Below are 18864 nucleotides of genomic sequence, written 5' to 3' on the forward strand. Positions count from 1 at the left end.
TGGGGTTTGTAGTCATCAGGGAAGGCAGATAATGTCTGATGTGGTCAACAATATTCCTATCTTAATGTTCTGCTGATCTGAAGCCTTTCACAAAAACACCAGGCTCTTCTGGTACTTGCTTTGGCCAGAGCCCCATCTTCCAAGAGAAAGACAAAATGGGGGGAAGTGGGAGAAAGAAGAGGGAGGGAAAGGGGTTGGAGAGGAGGGAGAGAGGAGGGAGAGGAGAGAATGTCTAATGAAAGCCTAACAGTAGCTCAGATGCTGGGGTAAGATCCAGAAGTGGCTCACACATGTGCTTGATGCTTCTGTGCCCATCACTACCACTGTTGCTAGGACTTCCCAAGAAGCTGCCTCAGAATAATCTCCGTCCCTCTCTAGAAAACATAAGACTGGCCCCATCCCCCATCACTGAGAAAACCCTTTTCTGCCCCTCTTTTCAGTCTCTTGCAGTGCTTGGGAGTCATCAAGAAAAGCTTTGTAAGACAATTTCAAAAGGAAAACTAGGCTTTACCGTGTGTTCTGTATAACTACTAGGGGATGCTTGCTACCTAAAGTACGGGGTTGGGGGAGTAAAGACTCGGAGAGGCCCATTCTATGTGCCCAAGACCTTAATGAGAATTGTAGAGATAGTGGGACCTGCACACTCCCTTTCCATCCTTAACACAGTAAGTCTAGGAACCTGTCTGATTCCTGTATCCGTCTCTGCTTTTTCTAGAGATGATAATTGCTGAGGGAAATTAAATTTCCTTCATCCCATGCACCAAATGGGAACATTTATGCTTGGCTTCAATGGCTTCATGAAGATTCAACCAGGACTCTAGTTGTACAGACCTTCCTTGCTCCCTCTTGAGATACTTAGCTTCCAGTCATTTCCATAGCAAACTATCTTCTTTGAGATCAATGAAAAACTGTCATTGGCTGGATTTTACACCCCTAAAATTCCTAAGCTGTATATGAAAAACAGACCTATCAAGAGGTAGTTCAAGTAATACTGAATCAGACAAGGCGAAGCCTCATCCAATCTGGCCTGTGTCTTTACACGAAAGGAAAATTAGGACATCCAGAAAGACAGCAGTAATGTGTACACTCTGTGATGGTTAATCCTCATCATCAACTTATCTGCATTTAGAGTTACCATGGAAACACATCTAGGCGCTTCCAGAAATATGTAATTGAGGTAGGAGTCTCTCTGGAAGGTGAGTGGTAGTATTTAACGAGTTAGGGTCCCATTGAAAAGGAGGAAGGCAGGTGCCCCCACACTCCTTTCTCTCCGATTCCTAACTACACATGCCTTACTTTCCTGCTGTCGAAACTCCCCATCCGTGATTGGGTGGACCCTCAGAAATAAACCATCTTTAACCTATTCCAGAGGTGAGAAAAGTGTTGCAAGCCCAGAGAAGACAGCCAGAGGACGAAAAAGGAAGGGCCTCAGAGGACACTGATTCTGCAGCTCCTTGATCTTGGACTCAGTCTCCAAGAAGCACAGGGGAAAACAAACTTTTGCTGGCTATGTTTTTCAGTCTGTGAAGCTCTGTGCTGGCTGTGGGGGGGGGGCGCTGAGAGCAAACACCAGTGCCTCCACTTCTGTAATGGGAGTCTTCCCACCCTCCCTTCCCTCTCACATTTTCTCCTCTCCTTCCTTCACACTCTTTCCCTCTGCTTCCCTGAAGACACTATGAAGAGCCAAGGGTGGTGCTTAGATTCCAGAGGCCACAGGCTGCTGACATCACACCATGTACCTTTGGGTTCTTACTTATGAGGAATCCCGGCCACACTGGGGAAATCCAGACACTTCTAGAATCAGAACAGGAAGGTACTCCTCTCTCCTGCTCCAGAAATATGGCTGTGAAAGCACCCTGGTTCAAACTTCCCTCATATTGGGCCATTTCCTCCTTTGCAGAAGGGTTTTTGCCAACGTCTGGATTTACCGAGGAACCTACTGCTTCACAATTCCTCTTTGCCCCCTCAAGACTGGAGCTATGGCTTCAGCTGCAGAGGCAGATAAAAGTGCTATCAGAAATTCTCGAGGAAATGTATCCCAGCCAACTGAATGTCCCACTAGCCTGAGATGCCCTTTCTCTAGATTCTAGACCGTTTCTCTGATTGTTGGCTATTCCCCCTACTAGGCTAACTAAGCAAATAGTGGCCAGCATGCCAGGGCATGCTGGTTTGCCATGAATGTGCTACTAATATTAACAATCATCTTAATACCCTAAGGGCATTTTTTTGAAAGGCAAACCTCCTCTAGTTACCAGTTCTCACCTTCCTCCAGTAGAAATCACCCCCAACTCAAAGCCAGCTATGGGCTCACTCCCCTAACAAAAAGCAGCTCATTTTTTTATGTTTTTTTTTCCCCTACAGAGCATCATTCTGGACTTGGTTTGATACACTCACAGTAGAGATGACAAACAACCCTTTGATGGTGTGCCTAGCCAAGGGGTATCAAAATAGGAGCGTCATCAAATCCCACATCTTCACATAGAGAGACTTTAGTAGCACAAGCCCACTGTCCCAATCTGAAACGCCCAGTCTGTCCCTTCCTTTTCTCCTTAATGTGCATTTGTTGCTAGAAATAAGAATACAGTCAAGGAATGCAGTGCTATTGGCACCCTTTCAAGAGCAACAAAGTGACGTCCATTAGCTAGCACTGTTTGGGGATCACTGTAATAGCACAATTTGGGGGTCACTATAGTAACATCACTTGGGGATCACTATAGTAATAGCATTTGGAGGTCCATAGAGATGAGAACCGTGTTGACTTTTGCATTTGTTTCATGGTCGAGTTGTCTTTTTGTTAAAATTTCCTCTTTCAGACCAGTTTTCAGTTAAATACATTCTCAGAGATATCAGTAGAATTCCTTTTCCATTGAGAGATCGCCTTGTCTTACCTTAGTGAAACCAACGGCTAAGATCCTATGACACCATTGCCTTTCTCTGCACTGTAGTTGACTTCACTCAGACCCTGACCATCCAACACCTCAGTGCAAAGAAATACAAAGCCAAACTCTGTGGGTGGTGGTTCCACCCACCAAAGAAAGGACTAGAAAACCATCTATAAGGTTTTTCATTGGTCAGTCATTGCACTGCAGGGAAACACAGACAGACAGACAGACAGAGAGGACCGTTGTGAATCAGAAGGACCGTGTACCTGGGAGACCACCGTCATCCCGATAAACAACACTCCTAACTATTTGTATAAAAACCAAGGACTAACAATTCTGAAACCAAGTTTCAGAATCCAGTTGAGTGAGCCCTGGGAAGTTAGAGCTTGAAGTATCAACAGAAGACCACCAAGGCTATAGAGGAAGCCCTGATCCCACCACCACCCCGGTCAATAGGGTGCTATTTGTCATGTTTTTTGGTTGGGTGACCAAAACCCCCATGAACTACTGTTGCCATCAATTGTTAACCAAGATTCATGCCATTGTCCTTGAGAACGTGAATCATGCAATGATTCCAAGATACCTTAGTTGATCATATTAATGTCTTTAGCAAATACCCAAGTGGTTCCCTAATTTCACCCTAATTTCACCCTACCCTACCCATGAACCACAGGACAAAGGCAGGGAGTGGGAGAAACATGAACACCTACAAGTCACAGATTTCTCCTTATTTTTCTTCTTTCCAATAATATTGGATGACCCTAAAAGCAAATGGAGAATGCTGATACCGTTCCCCTGTTCAGACAGCCGAGGACGTCTGTAAAGGTCATAGACGGCAAATACTTGTACATGACTCTGAGTCTCAGAACTGACCTCAGATGGCCAGGCAACAGAACACAAGTCCCTGCAGACTCCACAGTCCAGCCAGAACTTTGCTCCCTGTATCTTTAAGGACTAGTAACTGAGTGCTGCTGGCTTCCTTTCTGATACAATAACTCTTCTTAACAGTCTGTTAGTATTTGACTCTCCTCTTGCCTTAGTCCTGTGGTCACAGTGTTTTGAACAGACCACCAATGGGAACTAGCTATGTGCCTTTTCAAAGCCTCTCTGCTAGACGATCCAAGATCCAGGAAGTTCATAATACACTAACTCCTACCAGACAAGCTTTTCTTGTGTGCCTATTTCTTCATTAGCATAGAATAAAACTCTTAATTTCAGCTTGCCCTAGAATATGTCCACTTCTGAGACTACTCATGAGTAATGACTAAAAAACATTCTGAAAGCTGTGAAGTCACTTACAGACTGCAGGTTTCTCTGGAAAAACACAATTCCTCAAAGCTCCCAGTCACACAAGGTCTAGACCATTTTAAATGTGAACGCAAACGTTTCCTACCTAAAACTAAACTTAATAGTTTGTCCCCATCTGAATACATGGAAACAAAACTTGCTAAAAACCAGTTTCAAACATTCCAAAATTAAGCTCCACATTTCACAGACGACTCAGAATGCCGCAGCCCTTTCAAATGCCCAAATCAGCTCAATTAGTGTAACTGGTAATTCTAAGGAAAAATGAAACCTTCTGTTTCCTGAAACTTCCAAACCAGAAAACACCAGGAATGGGCACAAACACTCTGGGCATCCATAACCTCTCTACAAAAGTGCACACACCGGATGCCTCCAGAGACTTCCAAACATGCTTAGGTCATTTTGACTCAAAATCAGTCTAAAACTGGCTTTTTATCCTCAAATGTGTACTGTCTATCCACAACCATTTAATTATGCAGTCATTGTTCACTTTAGGAGAAAAGGCAAGGTCTAATATCAGAGCCTGGTCTTTTGGGTCATTTTAATGCATGTCTTGTATTATTTGGAGTAAGAAGGAAATCACATGACTAGAAGGTAAGAAATAGAGTCAAGATGAGTGACATGGGGATGAAGGAATAACAGGTCAGCTCTAGGGACAAGTGTGATGTAAGAAGGCAAAAGAGGCCCCATAGAGAGAAACATGGGAAAGTAAGTACAGGAGCCCAGATGAACTGTCAAACAAGGTTGACTTGGAGAGGTGATATGATTATTGTTGTTGTTGTTGTTTTTCTTCTTCTCCTCCTCCTTCTAAGTTTCAGGCCATGAACATGAATAACCCAATTGGACATTTTGATTTTTTTTTTCTGCTTCACTCAGTTGGATGGTGTAGCGGAAATGACATCCATACTGGGAAATAACCTGGTTTCCCCTTAGTCACAAACCAGCTCAGAGCAAAAACCATTGACTTCCCTAAGAGTTCCAAGTTAAGTATTTAGGTACTGAAACTTCCAACCTTCTGCTCCAATGAGGCCAGAATTCACAAAGAGCCGAGGTTCAGATAGGAACTAGGAACACTTTCTGCATGTGTATCTTGCAGGCTAATCCTAACAAAGTAACCCTAACTGCACAGCTGGAAACACAGGGACCACTGCCCAGTTCCTAACCCCAGAACTGAGCTATGGATAAGACATTTGGATCACTACTTGTACCTGTAGCTAGAGAAGGCAAGAGAAATGTAAAGTAAACCCAACCTCGTTGAAAATCTGAATAACCAGAACCATCTTTATCACCAGGCTAGGAAAAAAATGACTTGGGGACACTGGCCTTTAGGCACTATGAACAAAGCCATCTCTAATCAATACGCCTTAACTGTATCTACTGCTTGGAGAGTTAAACTGCATGGTAGATCTGTTCTCACTGAGAAACTTAGTATCCCATACTCTAGGTAATCTACTGAGGGTGTTGGTATGTTAAATATTACTTACTTAGCTTTGAGACTCTGTGTTACATAAGACACAGTGGACCAACAGTGTTGGTGAATGGAGTAGGGCTGAAAGCCATCCTAGGCACACTACTTGAATCTCTACTTTCCATTTATTTACAGGCAAAGTACATATTGTACTAGTGTGAGGGGATTAAAATTCAATTATGGTATGGGGCATCACACGATAATGGCATCTTGGAACTAGGAAGTGTCTTGGTGACATCCTCAAGGAACAATAGCTAAGAGTTTAATTTTACCCACCTGATATCTCACATCTTCCAAATGATTCCCAAGGCTCTCTCATGGCTTGTAACACTGACCTCATTTTAAGAAGCATGTGACCAGTTATAGACATAGAGGATGAAGTAAAGGATATGGGTGTGTCCGTCCCTTTAGGATGGGCCACTGTCCTAACTTGATAGTTTTCCTTCATCCTCACAATAACTGTATATTACAATCTCTACTTTGAAGTTGAGTGTTGAGGCACACGGAGGCTAAGCAGTTTGCTAAAATTCATCTAGCTAGTAATGGCGGGAGGCATCTGAGGCAGGGCTCTGTGTGCTGATCACAATCCTAGCCACTCCAGCCTATAAAAACCATATCCTCTGAATATCATATTTCATATACAAGGCATAAACTATGCTAAACTATGTATTTCCAATAGGAAGTGTTTAAAACCTATTGAAGCTCAGTTAGCCAAATGTGAGTTCTAATCAAACGTTTTAATCAAACGTCCCCAGAATGCTTTAAGTGACACATTCAAAGGCTTTCCCTTCTCCATTGCACCCCGTTCCTCCTCCATTATCCTGAAGTATTTTCTTATGTTAGAGTCCCTTCCGGTGCTCACAAATAGTTTCTATTTCCAAATCTCCAAAGCTGTCAGGAATGTCTCCTGAACTCCCACTTGGCCACTCTGTGTACCAAGTGCCTCAGCTACTCAAAATCCTCTCCACTTTATGTGTTTCCGAGGATTTGTACTCAAATCCTCTGGGTACAGAAGGAAAGCCACTACTGGGCTTTCTCTGCCTTACTTCATTCCATGCCTAACCTCCGAGGGAAAGGAAGGATGCTGTTCGAAGCCTACCATTTCCTACCCTGGTGTCTCAGAATGAAAACTGATCTGCACTCTAATGAGAACACAACCGTGATTCTCTGCTTTCAAAAGGTTCGCCATGCAACAATCTGACGTGACGTTTATCTGCATGTTTGTCTTCCTAGCTACAGGGAGTTTGGCTTGTTTTCCTTTGACAGACTAGTAGTGACCCCTCTTGATTTTCATAGACAGCTCTGGGATCAAAGGGGCCAGCCTGAGACTATGTGACCCACTTCAGAGCAAATCTACCCAGTGCCCACAGAATACCAAATTATGTACATGCATGTATATATCATGCATGAGTGTGTGTGTGTGTGTGTGTGTGTGTGTGTGTGTGTGTACATATACGCTATCTGGGTCCTTTTATATTGAGATCAGCTATTTCTGACTATTGCTAAGTACTCCTCTGTCATCTTGGATCAGAAAGACAGCTCAATGTGATAGAAACTGGTTGGTATTGTCACTCCATTTACTACATAGAACAGCGATTAAGGGCCAGTCACCCTCACCATTCACAGACATGTATGATCCTTGCTATAACCTGAAAATGGGCATTACTACGTCTATTTTACATATGAAAGATGTTTCACACCCAGTTTCTTTCCATTAAAACCTGGGAAATCTCCCTGCAAATTTCCCCCCCAAAACACACATTTTTATCTTGAGAACAATTCTGCCTGTTTGCGTCTCTGTCATCCCAAAGAGTAAATCTCATGTTCACTGGGTTAGTTCAAATCTGAGGAGAGAAAGAGCTGGAAAGGATGGAGTCGACAGTCCTGGAGAAAGCCAACTTGTCCTTGTTTGTGGGGGCTGTCTTCAGCAACTACCTAGGTCACCAGCTATCTTGATCATCACGGAGAACAGAAGGTGAGAACTGCTTACAGCAGTAAAGGCCTATGCAAACCCAACAAGCCAGATACCAGCAGACCAGCTTTGATGTGGTTCTCGGGACTTTTCTAGACAGCTTTTGAAAAGGAAATTTTTACAAGAGATCACAAAATCAGACCAAAAAAAATGAAAATCTTTGTAAGTCCTTTATTTGGTAGCATTCGTTCCAGCATATAGAATATAGTGGTGATTAGTGTGAGTTTGAGGCCCGAAAAGAAACATCTTAGCTAAATGATGCAGACCATTTATTTTAGAAGTATTGGTAAGATGAATGTTGGGAGGCTTGTACCAGTACAACTTCCCCTCTCAAGTATCTATTTATAAGGACAGAAATGGACTATTTTTTAAAATATAAAACCACGGCAGGCAACATTCTGAACCAACTGTTATTAGTAGGATTTTACAGTGTATACATATAGACATGCATGTATACATCCATGGTGGACGTGTGCATGCCTATATACATGCTACCTACGCTATTTGAAGGATGACTCTGATGTGCAAGGCTCACAATGTGCACAACAGCCTCGAATGGCACAGACACCTACTTTACAATGAACAATATTCCCAAAAGGTAGCTTTTTCTCTGATTTCATGCACCATTTATTTTGACCATGAAATGCAAATGGCTTGAAGTTAAAGGGAAATAAAAATAAAGAAAACATAATTAGTACATTTAAAACCATAATGTGATTTGTTCTGGAAAATCCAGGAGGATTATAAAGAGACCTCCATGAGCGCGAGGGGAGCCTAATGCTGAAGGCCCTTCCACTGAATATTTAAATGAGGCTAATGGAGGGAGATTCATTTCATCAGCCACAGACAGCGTGAATACCAGCGGAGGACAAATGTCCATATAGAAAGTCAACTGCTGGTGCAATATTTCAGGATTTTAAAGAGCTCCCTTTCTCCTTCTGCTAATGTTCAGCAAGAAAACTGACTAGAGAAAAAAAAAAATGTAACAGCATTTTTAGTTGATTTTAAGATAATTTACTAATTAAAGCTCACTTTCTTGAAAGCTATTGGTTTTAAACTATATCCAGCACTCTCCTCCAAAGGAAAAAAAAAACTACCCAGGGGAAAAAAGATTTTTATTAACGTACTATAACCCTCTAAATTATACTACTCAGTGCATTATTCTTATAGAATAATACATGACTCCCAAGACATGAAATTCATTGCTAAGGATCAGAGAGAATGGGACCCTCACCACCTTAGAGGCAGCCAGACACACACCCTACCGATTATAAGCTGTGACTCGGTGTGAGTGGTCAGTATTGAGGGTATTTGCAGTTTTTTAAGGAACAAAAGGGAAGATTGACGTTTTCTACCACGTGTCTTTCCACCGGGACATACTGGAAATCCTGTGGCATGAAAGCCTTCCAAACACAACCCACCATTGCAGAAATAGGGCATCGGCTTCCTGAGACATATAGTAAATCCTGTTTTGAATAGCAGAAGTAAACCAGCACCAAAAGAAATCTGAGGAGCCATAAGCTGAGCAATATATCATTTGAAAGAAAATCTGCCATCAAAGGGCTATCATGGCTCCTGTTAGATGGGGGGAGGGGGCATTATGAACTTGGTGCCTCGCCATCTTCTTCCCAGCAGTGCTAGCGCCTTCTTCCCCCCCCCCCCCCATCTCAGCGGGGCTTGCCTTTTGGAATCCTTAATGAAACAATAAAGTAGGAATCAAGAGAATTCAAAAAGGCTTAGGCTGCTGAAAAGGTAACCATTTTCTCACGCTGGCTTCTGTAGGCCATCTTGTTCGTTTAAATGCCAAGATGTCTTAATCTGTCCCAGGTGGTATCACCAGGGGCAACATCGCTGGTCTGAGACTAATGTTCCTTGGTCAAATGACCCGCAATAAAGATCTGTCAGGCAAACAGCTAATTGGTGCAAACTAAGAAAACCACCATCTCTGCATTGCGTTACATTAGAACAGAAAGAACAATGGGCAGGTCTAGAAAGGAAAATAACAGTGTGCGTTTAAATATATATATTAGATCCACAATTCCCCTCCCTGATTTTTTTTTTTTTTTTTTTTTTTTTTTTTTTTGGTGGAAGTGTACACGAGGCTGTGCGACCGAGCCACGCGGGGAGGGGAGTAAGGAGGTGGGGAGGGTCATTTGTGTCCAAGGGTTTCCATGAAACATTTAAGGCAAACGCCTTTGTTCCTGGGCTCGGGAGGGGAGTGGGAGGATGGATGATGGGGAGATCAGATGGGGCTGCCTGGCCCTCCACACCCAGCTCTCCGGCGCATGCGCGAGGCCAAGACAAAGGAATAGGTAATTACAGTCCCGATTCATTCATTTAGCCTGCAGTCCCGCAGGTCTGTGAGCCCTTGCAATATCCCCAGGGGCGGGGGGGGGGATTAATCCACACCCCAACAGCAGTCCCCTTGATATCCGTGTTTTATTTCAGCCCGCCACGTAAGTGGCCAGTGGTCTTGCCCAAGACAGAGGTGTGTCAACTCCCATACGAGACACTGAAAATCGCACCCATGTGCGCGGTGCTCCTTTCAACAGAGTGAAAATCACTGGGGCAGAGGCTGTCCACCGAGTTCGCTTCAAGGCGGAAACGTCTCGGGGGAAGCAGATTAGGAACAGGGCCAAGCGTTCGATGAATATTCATGAAAAGAATGCGGTCCCCAGCCACGCATTGTGTGCCATCGGATCCTGGGATTCTGATTTTTTTTTTTTTCCTTTTAATGGTGTGGGGAAGCGGGAACCAGACCTTGGGTTGTTAGCGTTTGAGCTGCAGGGGGGTGTGGGGGAGGAATCTACAGAAATCTTGGCTTGCAGAAGGGTTGAGCCCGTTCGGGCCGCGGGCTGTCAGGTTCAAGCCCACCCCACCCCCCCAGGCTGGGGCGGCGGTGGAGGCGCGCGGCCCGTTTTCTGGGCGCAAGGCTCAAAAATAAATAAATAAATAAATAAAATGCTGGCGATGTCCACAGGTTAGTAGGAAGACAGTTCAGCCGCAGACCAGGCTGGGGCTTTGATCTGCCCCGGACGTGCACTGGGCCTTCCGAACCTCGTGTTCCTCGGTTACCCCAAACCGAGATCCCAGGAGCCCCGAGGGCCAACCCACCCCCGCCCCTTCTGATCAGACCAGATTCCGTGTCTTTCTCCCTCCCCACCCCACCCCCATCCTCCATCTTCTGCTACTGCGCCCCTCGCTCGCACAGAGCGCTTTCTCCGCGGCTGCGCCCGGTCCGCTGACAGAAAACTGGGTTTAGCCCCCAGAACCCTGGCCAGTGGATTCGATGCGTTTAAAAGGTTTCGCATTCGGTATTTCCCCGGCCACCAGCGGCTTCCCCACCCACCACCCCATTCCCTCCCCAACTCCGTTCCTCTGCCTAGCCGCCCCCCTCCTCAAGCTCCCCACCCTACGAAAGGCCGAAGCTGTCCACCTAGGGGATAGCATCACCCTGGGTTCCCAAGTGCGACAGATCCCACGCCCACTGTGTCTAAACCCGGCCGCACCCAGGCTGCACCGTTGGAGAACCCTAGGCTTCGGGGTGGGGCGGGGCCCTGGGGAACCGGTGGCCCTGAGTCCGCGGTGGCGTTAGGGACCCACGGCGCGCCTCCTTACCGCCTTTGGGTGGCTGTGCCGGCCCTGGGTGAGCGCGGTGCCTCCAAGGGGCCCGGGTGGCTGGTGTCGTCCGGCCGGGTGCCTGGCCGCTCAGCAAAGGCTCTCTCTCTCTCCCGGCTCGACGGCGGAGCCCGGAGCGTGGAGCGAGTTGGAGCGCTGCCGCCGTCGCCGCTGCCGCTACTGCCGCCGCCGCTGCAGCCTCTGCATTTCTCGATCGCTCCCCCTCCCCTTCCTGCCCAGCGCCCTCCCCCCGCGCGTCCGCCCGCCCAGCTCCTCAGCTCGCCGACCCCGCCCGCCTCGCGCCCGCCCCTCCCTCTCCCAGCCCGCGGCCCGCACCCCTCCCGCTCCGTTCGTGCCCCGCCACCCGGGGGTCCCCAACTTCTCTCCTCCAGCAGCCACGGCGCCCCGAGACGCCCCGTGATCCAGCGCCCCCGTCACCACACCCGCACAGTCACCCCACCCTCTGATCTCCTCATCCATATCCCTCCCCTTACCCGCCTCCCCAACAGTTTGTCAGTACCCCCCATTCCCTACTTGCACGCCCCTCCACCCCCCCACCCGCGGCGGGACTGTCTGTGGATTTCTCTCCTCTCTCTGTCTCACACACATTTTATTTGAAAGCGTTGAATAAGTAGCTCAGGCTCCCGCTCAGACTTAAGGGGCTGATGAACTACGCCCCCGCCACAGCCAGCTTTCTCTGCACCCCAATCCAGCCTCGCTCCAGACGACGGGCTGAGATTCTGCTATCACGTAGGCAGTGAGATTGGATTAGACGCGATGCCTCCCTTGAAACCATCAAGACAGATATCCGCTGGTTTTAGGGTGTCCCCCAAGGCAAGCATCTGGGGCGCCTCCAGCAGATGCTCGCCCTCGGGGCCCACCAGGAGGCTGCAGCTTTGCAAGGCGCCACCGCCCAGAGCCCAGGTCCGGGTTGGAGGGGTGGGCTGCACCGCCTCTCAGGGGACGTTCTCCTGACTTCGGAGAGAAAGAAAGGAAGAAATGAACCCTAGGAAAATGGGCTTCGACTTCACCAGCTCTCGGGCTGCTTAAGATGCTACTCAGAAGCGCGCCCAGACAGGCTGTGGCCATCCGCGCTTAGTCCTCGTGTCCCGGTCGGCGAGCACTTTGGGTAGCACCGCGACACACAATAGCCACCAGGGTTGGGAGCTATGCTAGCCGTGCTTGCCTGTTGGCAACAACGTAAAACGTAAAATAAAATTTTAAATCTGGAAACTAACACATGGTGACATCCTTTAGAACCACGGCTCTTTCTTCAGACAAAAGCCAATTTTACCATCCCGCAAACCCATTGAGCCCTGGAAGTTCCGTCCGTGGCACTTTGGCGCCCTCTGGCTGAATGAGGATTGCTTGCTCGTTCCGCTTCATCCTGAAAGAATAGTAGGGGAATGGAAATGTCTGTTGCCTTCTTGATTGGATCCACCCTCGGGAGCAAAGCACAGATTTTGGACGAGTTTGCCCTCCATGTCCGGAATGACAAAATACAACTACATTTGGGGAGACGAGTGCCAAAGGTAAGTGCTGTCAGGACCTCATATTGGGAGCGTGGGGAGGTCACTTTCCTTTAACAGAAAAAAAAAAAAAAAAATATATATATATATATATATATATATATATATATATATATATACAGAACTTCAATAAGAGTGGCAAAGGGAGTGCCACATCTTAAATAAAAAAGTGATGGGGGAAAGGTGAAAATGTTTTGTGGTGGTTGCTGCTTCCTCTTTATCTTCCTCCTCCTCTTCTTTCTTCTCCTCTTCCTCCTTTTTTCGGCTTCTTTCTTTTTCTCCCTCTCTGTCTCCCTCTTTCTCTTCTTCCTTCTCCCTCTCATCCCCATCCCTAATCTCCTCTTTCTCTCTAGATAGATAGATACACTAATTGATTGACTGACTGATTTTCTTTCAACCTTCTCTCACCCTCCCATCTTCCCACTGCTTAAACTAATTAAGGAATCAAACAGTACAAGAACAGGAAACCAAATCCCGAATTAGCTGTGATTCAAGGATTTCTTTCTCTGTGTCAGTTTTCCACCTATGAAGCTATTTTGGGGTACTATGGTTCCCATGACAGAACCAATTATGACAACCAAAACTGTCTCCAGGTATGGACAAATATCCTCCAGAGGCAAAAAAAAAAAAAAAAAAAAAAAAAAACCCTCAGGTTGAAAGCTGGTGAGTTATTTTTAAACTCCTTAAAGCACTGGTTTAGTCTATTAATGAGATGACTGTGTATAATTTTTGGTATTTACTGTTTTCTAAAGGAGCTAAGTAGTGTGTGGAGTGAGTAGGGGTGGGTGGGTGTCACACGATGTGGCATCATTTATTTAAGATACAGTTTTTTTTTTAATCCCAGTGATCATCTTAAGATTAATGGAAATTTCTACTGTATTTTCAAAATAAGCCCATAGGTATCATCTTCCTTTGTGTAACCTCGTGTTTAATAAGATAACAGTTTTTGTTCAAACGGTGCTGCTGGCTAAGTTTTTAGGATGGAGAGAGAGAAACAAGCCTTCCAAAGGTGTGACTGGAATACAGATTCACTGGTTACCATGGAAACAGGAGGCCAAAGCTTATATGGATGAACGGAATTGCAAGTCTCTCCCTTTGTTGTGGTCTCTGATTAGATTTAGTTGTTGGCCCCCTTCTTAATAAAAGATTATAAAGGACAGAAAAGGGTCGCAGGACAAGGGTGGAGCTCAGATGTGGAGCATTTGACCTTCGATGCTGGAGGCTTCGATCCACAGGGTCACACGTGTGTGTGCATACACTCATACATGGAGGAGATTCAACAGAGACACAGAGAGCAGTGAGGAGCAGGGTTTCACCTCTGGCCCGTCCTCTCATATTCCTTTCAAAACATCTCTAAAGTACACACTCGGGGAATCAGCGGTGAAGCACGTGAAGCTCTGAGTTTCAGAAAAATCATTGCACTGTCTGTGTGAGTGTCACAAGCTCATGCATTTAGGAGGTGAAAGGGTTAAGTATAGGGTTCACAGCAAATTCGCTTAACTTTCACCATCGCTGCCATGAGAAAAACAACAACAACAACAAAAGCTATGTTTTTCTTTCCAGAAGAATGGATATTTTTAAAATAGCAAGGCAGACTATACAGGTTATACATGGCCTCGGGCTGCCATTTTTATTGCCTTTAGAACCTGTCCCAATAAACTCCAATCTATATTATGAAGGCTTTCATCAAAAACACAAATACCTCTCCATGTGTGCACTGTTTGCTAAATGATGTGCCACAAAACTGTCTGCACCATAAGGGCCTCTGTCACTAAAAAGATGTCATCTTGTCTCTTTGGATTTTAAACCTGTGCCTTTGCTGGCTGACCCACCGACGTTGAGTTATGTACACAGAGCTGGTCTCACCTTCCTGCCTTACCTCTGAGCCCCTGCCACGCCTCTCCCATCGAGGCGGAGCGTCTGTTATCCTCAGCTCTCCAATAAAACAATATGAATAAAGAGACACCACAGTGACTGCAGTGTTGATCCAGCCAGCTTCAGTTGAAGTATCTTTGGATTATTCCCACTCATGTCACTGGGGTGACCCAAACCCCCAGAGACCCATTTTGAAAGTATAGCCCATTCCACTGGTATATATATATATGCTACAGAACCAACGGATCTCACTTACAGATTATAAGCAAAAGATTAGTTAATGTTTACATGACAATGTTCTGTATTTTCCCCCTAAATACTCTTAAGATTTTCTTCAAAGGAAAGATTATGTGTAGGGTTTTTTTTTTTTTTTTTTTCCCTCTCCAACCCCAGTTTCGAGGGTTGTAGCCAAAGGAAAGAATTTCCTTGGTTTGATCGGTGTGTTCTGAGTTGTCTTGCTTCCCACACAACATTTGACAGTGTCATCGGGTTGTCGTGTGAGAATCGGAGAGATGGCACTGGTGGAGTCAGTTAGTTAGTAGAGGCCAGCAGAGAGCCTCATCATAACGGGTTCTGCAGCCTAAATTACCGTTCATGTTAAGAATGAAGAGGCTGAGAAATTCTGGTTGAAAACTGAGTATGTCATTCTACCCAGTTGGCTTTGTTGTTGTGATTTTGGTTTGGTTTTTTGTTTGTTTGTTGTTTGTTTTCGATAGTGCTGGGTGCAGAGGAAGCTGCCTTTTGTCCCGTTATCTTCCGCATGGTATCACAGGCAAACTTAGGTCAGACGTCCAGTAGACATCTCCTTTTAGGAGCCCTCCAGCCCTCTCCACCCGCTGCAACAGAAACCAGGCGGGTTGCTTCGAGAACAAGAGATTACCATTGAGGAATTTGAATTCCATTCCCTGTTGCTACAGGCTAACTGAAAGCAAACGGGGCTTAACTCCGATTCCTTCATTTCACCTGCCCCTTGTGTATGTATGTAAAAGGATAGCTGAAACCCCTGAGCATCCGGATGCTTATGTGTGAGGAAACAGCCGGGCTTGAAGTGGGAGGGAGTGGCTGGCGTTGGCATTGTACTGGGAGAATTTTCTCTAAGATGAAAGCAATCTGAGTCCCCCTGAGTAGTTCTCACCCCCCCACCATCACCTATAATCCCCCCCACAAATCCCTCTGCTCCAAAGGGCATTTCTATTCATCAGCACTTTGTATGAACAGACCACATGAAACCAAAGAAGAAACGGGGTCTCCCTGCCAAGCAGCAAGGGTTCGTCGAGGCAAGGCATGCCTGTTGCTACAAAGATACCAAACAAGGTATTAAAGTGCAAGGACTTTAGACTGAAGGAATGGTCCCTTATTTGAGGGCTCCCTTACCTACTAAGTCCTTTAGGGGATAAGCTAGTATAATATGAAAATGCTGTAGAGCATCCACGAACTTCACTGACTGTGGAAGGGGTCTGGGGAGCAGCGAGGGCTGTAAGTCTACTCTAGAGCATCCGTGGCCCCTGCTTCTACTCACAGAGCAGTCCTGCAGGACTAATGAAAACGTTTCTGCTCTAAGTACACTGCAAGGAATGGTGCCCCAGATGAAGCGGTAAGTGTGAAATGAAGTTACCAGCAGAATGCTAAGAACTCACCCTCTGTCACAAGCAAACCCAGAGGCGCGATGCCCACTCCGAGTGTGAAGGCTGGCCAAGTTCCGCGCCTGCCTTTTCATCGGACCCTTAAGATCCGGAGCAGTTTCTATAACTCTCTTACTTCTGAAGGCCAGGCAGCTCCTATGCTGAAGGAACATCAGAATAAAGTCTTTTTCTCCAAACTAATAAAGTGATATGAAATAAAAGAGTCAGAATAGAAATGTATAAAGGGGAGATTTGGACCAAACAGTTGAAGAGAGAGAGAGACAGAGACAGAGAGAGACAGAGACAGAGACAGAGAGACAGACACAGAGACACAGACACATAGAGAGACACAGGAAGGAAGGAAGGAAGGAAGGAAAGAAGGAAGGAAGAAATGGGGGAACTATGTGTCAATAGTTATAAGGAGAAGCCAATGATATATTCTATGAAACAGATAGTCAGGGTTTTGTGTGTGTGTGTGTGTGTGTGTGTGTGTGTGTGTGACCGCTGGTAGGTCATCCATGATCCAGTTGAAAGCCACACATCCAAGAATATATGTGCAGGACAAATTGCACTTGAGTTTAAAAAACAAACAAAAAAAAGCACACAAACTTGACTGGGTAGGAAGGGGTGGGTCTGGAAGGAGATGGAGAAGAGGGGTGAATATGATAGAAATGCATTGTATGGAAGTGTATATATACATGTATATTTATATATAAATAAATATGGGAATGATAGTTTGTCCATAGATTATTGACAGTTCTCTCTGGGTATTGGTGTTACTTCTGAAGTGGAGTGGAGGGTAACTTAGTGTTCTCTACTAGCTAATTTTATGTCAACCTGACACAGACTAGAGTCTTCTAAGAGGAGAGAACTCCAGTTGAGGAAATGCCTCCATGAGTTTGTAGGCAAACCTGTAGGGATTTTCCTTAACCAGTGACTGATTTGGGTCCAGCCCGTTGTGTGTGGTGCCACTCCAGGCTGTAGTCCTGGGTTCGAAAAGAAAGCAGACAGAGCAAGCCATGGGGAGCAAGCCAGTAAGCAGCACCCCTCCAAAGCTTCAGCTCCTGCTTCCAATTGTCTGCTGTTTAAATTCCTGCCCCGACTTCCTTCGGTGATGACCAGTGATATGAAATCATAAGCAAAATAAATCCTTTCCTCCCCAACTTGCTGTTGGTCATTGTGCTTCCTCACAGTAATGGTGACCCTAACGAAGACAGTTTTTAATGTCATGTATATAAATTTGGGGCACTACTCAGGACTAAGCTGCTCAGAGGCTTTCTTCTCCTCAGCTCTGCCTGCACTGACACGTTTTAACATCATTTTAAACATGTTTTAATGGAGGTATCCCATGACTTTCTTTCTCATTTGTATCTACTGTCTCCCCTTAGATGAAGAGGGTATCTCATTCTGACCTCAGAACAGAAAGATCAGTCATCAACTTCTAGAGCAAACGACCTCTCTGTTCTGGCTTCCTTGGTTTTAAGGTGACGCATCAGTGAACAGCAATCACAGGAATTAGGTGTTTTAAACCTGTGCTTAGCCTTTCACATTTATCTAGACATAAACTTTTCCATGTTGATGAACTCCAAACAGTACTTCTGTATCTACCTAGGTTTATCTGAATGGCCTACTACGTAGAATCCCTGCCAAATCAGAACAGTTTAACACTATATATTGACGAGCCATTACTCTCCTCTTTCTTGTTCCTAACAGCACAACTATGACACCTTTAAACTTCAAAAGGATTTTTCACCCTTTGAAATATTCCGTATATAGTTCTATGTATTGAGGGCATCAATCACATCTGTGTTGTTTTTCATGGCTTTTGCCCTCCAATAAGATTAAACAAATTCAGTACCAACAAAAGAATTTAAGAAAACTGGTTTATCCAGGAATCTTCTATGTGTACACCCAGTGGTTCTTCGTAGGTACAGAGTGGTTTTAAGTTGCATTTATTTTTGATTTTTTTTTTTACTCTTTAAAAATTCCATACAATGTATTTTGATCGTGTTCACCCTTTCCCCCAATTCCTCCCAGATACACCCCCCTCCTACCCAGTCAACTTTGTGTCTGTTAGAAAAAGGATGAAAAGAATGGGGGAATATGGCCCATGGAGGTGCGATAAGGCCTGGAGGCAAGGGGGACCCTCTGAGGGACCCATGTTAGAATCCCTTCCCCCTGAGGGACCAGCCACACGATGGTATAGTACAGAATAGAGTTTATTCAAGTCATGGGGGAGTTAAGAGGGTGGTAGAGGCAGAGAGAGAGAGAGAGAGAGAGAGAGAGAGAGAGAGAGAGAGAGAGAGAGAGAGAGGAATAGAGAAGTAGAGAAATAGAGGAAGGAGTAGAGGCCAGCCATGAGCACGTGGAGGGAGAAGGAGGAAGGGGAGGGGAAGAGGAGGGGGAAGGGGGGAGAACAAGAGAGAGAGAGAGAGAGAGAGAGAGAGAGAGAGAGAGAGAGCAACAGAGAGCAAGAGAGAGAGGAGGGGGCAAGCAGCCCCTTTTATAGTGTCAGGTCACTGGGGCGGAGCACACCTGGCTACTTCCAGGTAACTGAGGGGTGGGGTTTACCTGGCTGTTGCTAGGTAACTGA

At 45.7% G+C, this 18864-nt stretch overlaps 1 protein-coding gene across 1 annotated transcript in view; it reads right to left on the reverse strand.

Annotated features, from left to right (window-relative positions):
* Nucleotides 1-11370, reverse strand: part of BASP1 (brain abundant membrane attached signal protein 1) — a 49099-nt gene extending 37729 nt beyond the window's left edge. Inside the window, exon 1 of the mRNA XM_080933869.1 lies at nt 11246-11370. The gene's annotated coding sequence lies outside the window, so the exon portion shown is untranslated. The remainder of the gene's footprint in view (nt 1-11245) is intronic.
* Between the last annotated feature and the right edge of the window lie 7494 nt (nt 11371-18864).

Source organism: Micromys minutus, assembly GCF_963924665.1.
Source record: "Micromys minutus genome assembly, chromosome: 20".
NCBI lineage: Eukaryota > Metazoa > Chordata > Mammalia > Rodentia > Muridae > Micromys > Micromys minutus.